At 31.6% G+C, this 6956-nt stretch overlaps 1 long non-coding RNA gene across 1 annotated transcript in view; it reads right to left on the bottom strand.

The window, feature by feature from the left end:
• Positions 1-422: 422 nt before the first annotated feature.
• LOC111089530 overlaps positions 423-6956 on the bottom strand; it is a 9351-nt gene continuing 2817 nt past the window's right edge. The window contains exons 2-3 of the long non-coding RNA XR_002613781.1: positions 6467-6598; positions 423-520 (exon numbers count right to left, since the gene is read on the bottom strand). This is a non-coding gene — a long non-coding RNA (uncharacterized LOC111089530). The remainder of the gene's footprint in view (positions 521-6466; positions 6599-6956) is intronic.

Below are 6956 nucleotides of genomic sequence, written 5' to 3'. Positions count from 1 at the left end.
TATTGCAAAGTTTCACCATGTAAACGTAGATGTAACATAAAATAATATATTTTGTTAGTTGTGTAGTTATTCTGAGTTGTCCGAAAGTTGGATAATCAGCAGGAAATTCTGGCACAGTGGACAAATATCCAATATCATATTATCATTGATGATAAGCATATTACTGGAAACATAACCACAATGAATACGTTCTGAGTAAATAAATACACTATCCCCCGACCTTATAAAGAAAGTATAACTTATAAAAAAGTTGCATTCTAATTAAAAAAAACATATCTTACACACGACTTAACTGACACCTCGTGAGAAATTTCACACTAAAATGAAGTCAGATGTATGTTAAGTATTTCTGTGTTATACAACAAGTGAAACCAGTAAAAAATATACTTACAGTCATCGAGAACGATCAATCTAGCTAGCCCATATCTTGATTGACTGTTCACTGTGGCTCTAATTTTATTGACATTTAACCAAACGTTATCATCAGGTCTGATATCATCTCCTTCACGCTGTTGAGCATCTGTAACAAAATTAATTCGTTGAAAATGATTAGTTCAATATAAATCTATGTTATTCACGCCCAGCATAACAGTACCTAGTTTTAGTTATTACAAACACACTCTTGTAACAAAGTACCTCTTGTTACTTTACTAATTACTACAACTGAAGTTTCACCTGTCAGAAAACACACACTCTTGTAACAAAGTACCTCTTGTTACTTTACTAATTACTACAACTGAAGTTTCACCTGTCAGAAAACACACACACACTCTTGTAACAAAGTACCTCTTATTACTTTACTAATTACTACAACTGAAGTTTCACCTGTCAGAAAACACACACTCTTGTAACAAAGTACCTCTTGTTACTTTACTAATTACTACAACTGAAGTTTCACCTGTCAGAAAACACACACTTTTGTAACAAAGTACCTCTTGTTACTTTACTAATTACTACAACTGAAGTTCCACCTGTCAGATACAAATGGCATTTTTTTACAAATCTACATGTTTAAACCTACGACATTAAATAGTGTAAACATTTAATTTTAGAATATATGATAAAAAATGAAGGTATACTTGGTATAAATTATTAAGAAACTTGCAGATTTATTGTGCTAACGAGCTATCAATATCTGTCAGGGTTAATAGCCAGTACGATTACTTATGTATGTTTATTAATTATTCGATTTTTTTTTCACTTGTCATTGTGATTCCACCCCTCATTACTAACCCTGATGAATTCAAATCCATAATATGATTCACTATTTGTTATTGAGTTAAAATGACTCAAAGCAATCGAATAATAGATTGGATTTAACCTTTACATTTTCTATTTCAAACAGTAAACTTATTGTGTATTTACTTCCAAATTGTGCCTTTTACCGGCCTCTTCACCAATGTATTGGATCACGTGAGATTTCAGAGGAGTTTTGGTTCTCCATTGGTTTTCAATTGTTTTGATAATCGTATTGCATTGTGGTTCCTTAATATTGACTGTTCTGAATTAATGTTGTTTTCATGCATCTTACCTAGACAGTGTGTACTGAATATTTTCAATTAATGTACAAGTTTATTAATATTGTACTTATATACCTATAAAACTTTAAAGTAATCACACTTTCGTCTAGTTTCAATAAGATTCAAAGAGGTAAAAAGGCATGAGTAACTTATCAAAATTACCAAGAACGTTGAAGGGTAATGTCACCAGTTTACAAGGAAAACAAGAAGATGTCGGGATAGAAGCTTTATAATACATACTTTAAGATATTGTTTTACTTTTGACTGTGTTTTAATTAACAACATTTTGTAAGTTTATCTTTATGAATAAAACACATTCATTCAATAAGTTTTGGAAAACACACACCCACATATATATATATCTGTAAACAAAATCTCTGCTGGAAAAAAATCCAATAATCAAAATTGCTTAAACTATATACATTATTAGGATATGTTTATCTATTGAATATTTATGGGCTTTTAGTATTTGTAACCTAAACAGAACATCTTGGAACACACGTAAAAAACAGTCAGTTCAGATATTCCAAGGGTTAGGCATAGCTGTCCATAATTTTAAATGATGACACCGTATGAAGTACAACCAGCCTGTAGCACTCACTGCCTAAACGGATACTCAAATAGCGTAGTTGACTGTCATTTCTATTACACGCTCACGGATGAAGGTGTGGGGTGTGTGTTTTATAACACTTGTAGAAAATAGTAACAGCAGTTAAAATGAAAACAGATGTGTTACTTTCCTTAAAACATTTCATCATTTACTAGATAAATTATTAACATCACATTGAAAAGAATTGATTTAACATTATAGACAAACACCAATTATCAAAATATTTAAACTTATATCTAATATCAAGATAATATGTTCAGTATAATCCAAAACAATCTTTAATATTTGATTAAAGTTCAATGTTAGGCTTTATTGAAAGTGGAGATATATATAGATTATCTCATCAGATAAACACACAGTTACATTACAAAGTAAATAAACTTATATGTTGTGTACATAACAACTTCTCCATAACACTACTTTAGATTCTACTTTGTTCAGATATATAACATAAATTACAATACGACCGCCTATATTTTTACAATGTTTATTTTATTTAGGGTTCCGGCTTTTAGACAACTGATATATATATATGCTGCCTCCCAATAAATATACGTATGCGAAACAAAATGATATTTACAATATTTTATTCCAATTCAACTGGAAACACCAGCTTATCGTTTCAAACACACACACACAAAAACATTCTTAGATGCGTTTTTTCTTTAGCTTGTAAGAAAATTTCAATTTTTCGGTTTCATTTTATTTTGTCTTCGTTGTCTTCTTTATCTGATAGGCCTTTGTTTAGCTTTGTGCTTAACTACAAACAAACTGTTACGACAGCGGAAGTTGCGTGACGCTGGGAACATGAGCGCTGAAGTTTCTAGAATTATCGCGGAACTCCGCGAATGTCCGAGTGTTTGCTAGACGTCCTCATTTTTAGGCCTGGCAAAGAAAGCAGTTGTTTTTTTGTTTGTTTAGCCTTAGATTACTCTGCTTCACTTTTTTAATTTTTAATACTGTAATATCCAAAATTACCCCCTTCTTTTGTTTAATTAATTATCCTTAGCCCATCCGCTCAGTACTCCGCTGACCACTAAACGATATGTAACCTTTTACCACGAGCGGGGTGAAGGAGGATTGCTTAATCTTCGAGCACCCCCAGGACAAACTCAACTCAGTGACATAGATAGATAGATAGAATGAAGAGATAGATAACTGAGTCAAGCGAACAGTAATCACCGTAAGTAAAGTGTGTGAATCACTGTGATTTATAGCATGTGTTATAAAAGTTTGTAACGAAAAAAGAATAAACTAGTTTTAATCAAGAAAGGACTTATATCGCTGAAGTTTCTCGAATTAACAAACAAGCAGATACGTAACAAAACAAGTGTTTTAAACGTTCTGTCTCCTTTTGTTCCAGGGACAATTGTCATCTTGGGAAGATCATAGAAAGAAACGTCTTTCTGTTTCTCTACACCCCACTCGCGAAATATAAATTAAGGGTTCACAAGAAAAATTGTGACACGTCCTTGCCTTGAATTGCCCAGTCTTACTAACCCTTCACACAAAAGAATGTGACCTTAAAGCTTTGACAGCCGTAGGTCATTTTAACACAACGTTGTTATATGTTCCTTCAAATCGCATTCTTAAAATCTAAATAGGTCAGCCTATTTAGATCAGATTGCAAAACCTTTATTGTGTGAAAATTAATAGACTGTTAAAAGAAATACTGTGCAGAATGTTTTACTGAAAATCTTTAATCACTTGATTTACAATGAAATATTCAAACAGTAAGTTTTAATTATTTCATGATATCGTCCTTTGGGGATGATTTAAATATAAATGGTCAGGAAATGTATGGAACTAATAATTAATGTTAAGCGTCCTTTTTCAGGTCTTGATTTGTAATTAAAGAATCAAATAGTAAGTTTAAATTATTTTATAATGCGCGAAGACTTTCAAATGCTTCTGATTTTGTATTGCATAAATGTATATTCTCCAGCTATTATAGTCAATAAGTTCTCAAAGAACGAATATTGGAACTGGAATCGTTGGCAGAACACCACTGTGATCTACATTTCTGTTTCTATGAGTAAATAGTTTTATTTTACTTGTACAGTTGTCTTTGTTTATTTTCTTCCATTTTATGTGTTTGCTGATTAACATTCTCGAAACTTCCAGTATATTGTGGCCATTTGATATTGTTGCAGAAATATCCGAATACTAAATGCTTTTTGTTTTTAGGATTCTACTTTTGTAAATTTTGTAAACTATAATCATCATGGAAGAGTAATTTTCCAAGATTTCAGTAAAAATTACTACATTAGGGTCCAGACATTATTTAAGAATGTAGAAGAGAAAAGAGAGAAACGTGTTTTCCCCAGCGTTGATTACAGATCTGCCTATAATCTAAAACCATAATTAACACAAAAAGGCTGAGAAATGAATACAAAAAATTTTTGTTGTTGAGGTTCAGTTATAACAGGTATTTTACAAATGCATAAACATGTGGTCACTAAAACTAGATCATAATGATCATGACCAACCTCGAAGTTTGGTTATTTCTACACACTTCATGGCACTAGTTAGGCAGTTCGGACAGTAGAATGGTGAGATACACGTGGTGAATGAATTTCACTAAAAATTCCAGTAACACTAACAAGCAGAGCAAATGGATTTTTGACACCATTCTGTAAATACTTAAGAGAGTCAGAAGCTTTCCAGAACAGCAAGACACCCTGGTAATACTTCATATTAAAGACAATGAACGTAAGAAAGATGTGGTTTTCTACTTCAGAATTTTCCCTTGATTCCCTAGTGGATTTGGACCTGATGTTTATGATGAAGTTATCAATGAGTTGTGCCATAGATGTATAGTTATTGCATAAAGGTGATGGTCCTATTAAAAGTTGGTTACCTGTGCAAATAATCTAAAGCGATTTTAAAGGAAGAAGCTACAAGTAAATATTCTGAGGATCGTGACAAGGTGAACTAAAAAAGCCATATACTGGAACAGACAAAAAACAACAGTAATATAAAAAGTTAACAAAACAAGGCCCTTGACAACCCCAATGATGATTGAAGTATACATATGTATACTGTTCACTAAATGCTACTGGTTGAGATAACGGGTATATTCTATTTCAAGATAATATTATTGAGCACAGTAACAATCAGAATTATGCTGTAGCAAGTGACGAGATTGACGATATTTTTTATAGTTTTAGCGATAAAGGAAAATACTGTTTGCATATTTTTTGTTATTTGTTTAATTTAATAATTATGAATTATCATTGGTTCAGTTTTATATACGCTGTGTTGAATGATAGAAGAGGGAAAACCGGCTATTCTTTTATGTTTAATTCTTTTTCTCTTTGTTTAAAATTATAACTAGTAATGTTTGAGAATAAATTTTGAATTACTTCTGTTTAAATATTTAGTGCATCTTTAAAAAATATCATTTTTAAAAAATTTTTGTTTGTAGTTAAGCACAAAGCTACGCAAAGGGATATTTGTGCTCTGCCCACCACGGGTATCGAAACCCGGTTTCTAGCGTTGTAAGTCCGCAGACATGCCGCTGTGCCACTGGGGGGGGGGATGTTAAAAAATGTTAAAAATACCAAAAGAGCTTTTGCTGTAAGTAAAAAAAATCTCGGATAGTCTTTTTTAGTTTTTCCCAGAAACTTCATGAAAAATTTAATCAAACTGAACTCTTTGGGATATTTTGCATCATGTAATTAAATATTTTCGAAATTAGTTGATCAGCCCATTAACTGCTAAAGTCAATATCAAAAGTCAATGTAACTTACACATTGGAATATAAGAAAAGCAGTATTAACAGTGAGGACAACTACCGAACTCAGACAAGTAACAACAAATAACTTACACATTGGAATATAATAGAAACAGTATTAAAAGTGAGGATAATTACTGAACTCAGACAAGTAACAACAAGTAACTTAAACATTGGAATATAATAAAAGCAGTATTAACAGTGAGGACAACTACCGAACTCAGACAAGTAACAACAAGTAAGTTACACATTGGAATATAAGAAAAGCAGTATTAAAAGTGAGGATAATTACCGAACTCAGACAAGTAACAACAAGTAACTTACACATTGGAATATAATAAAAGCAGTATTAACAGTGAGGACAACTACCGAACTCAGACAAGTAACAACAAGTAAGTTACACATTGGAATATAATAGAAACAGTATTGTTGTTACTTGTCTGAGTTCGGTAATTGTCCTCAATTTTAAATAAGTTACACATTGGAATATAATAAAAGCAGTATTAAAAGTGAGGATAATTACCGAACTCAGACAAGTAACAACAAGTAGCTTACACATTGGAATATAATAAAAGCAGTATTAAAAGTGAAGACAATTACCGAACTTCCAGTTAGCTATTCTGTTGTCAACACCAATCACTGTCAAATTCAGTGAGCTCATTTTGTTTTCATTCGAGGTTGAAAGTAGGTCGTAAGATTGAGGCATCATCCAATATAAGCTTGTTTTAATACCTAAGAAGTAAAATATATAGTAGTTTAATGTGAGTTATAAACAGCGGAAAGAAGGGGAAACAATTAGAAAAATAAAATTAGTTAATACAGCTAGCAATAATTATGCATCAATTAACTCATAATCACATTTTCTATATAATACGATTTTACTCTTGGATAATGAACAATATGCAAAGCGATTTTTGTAATAAAATAAACATACATAATAAGTACTTGTGAGTTCGTAACTGTAACTTCCACTAATGTTGTAGCAAATGTCGACATCTTTTTAAAGAAAAGGTATCTCTATAGATCAATATACAGAACAAAAGGTATCTCTATAGATCAATATACAGAACAAAAGGTATCTCTATAGATC

The sequence above is a fragment of the Limulus polyphemus genome, unplaced genomic scaffold (genome assembly GCF_000517525.1).
Source record: "Limulus polyphemus unplaced genomic scaffold, Limulus_polyphemus-2.1.2 Scaffold6532, whole genome shotgun sequence".
Taxonomy (NCBI): Eukaryota; Metazoa; Arthropoda; class Merostomata; order Xiphosura; family Limulidae; genus Limulus; species Limulus polyphemus.
Note: the sequence above shows the minus strand (reverse complement) of the source record. Positions and strands in the feature narration are given on the sequence as shown.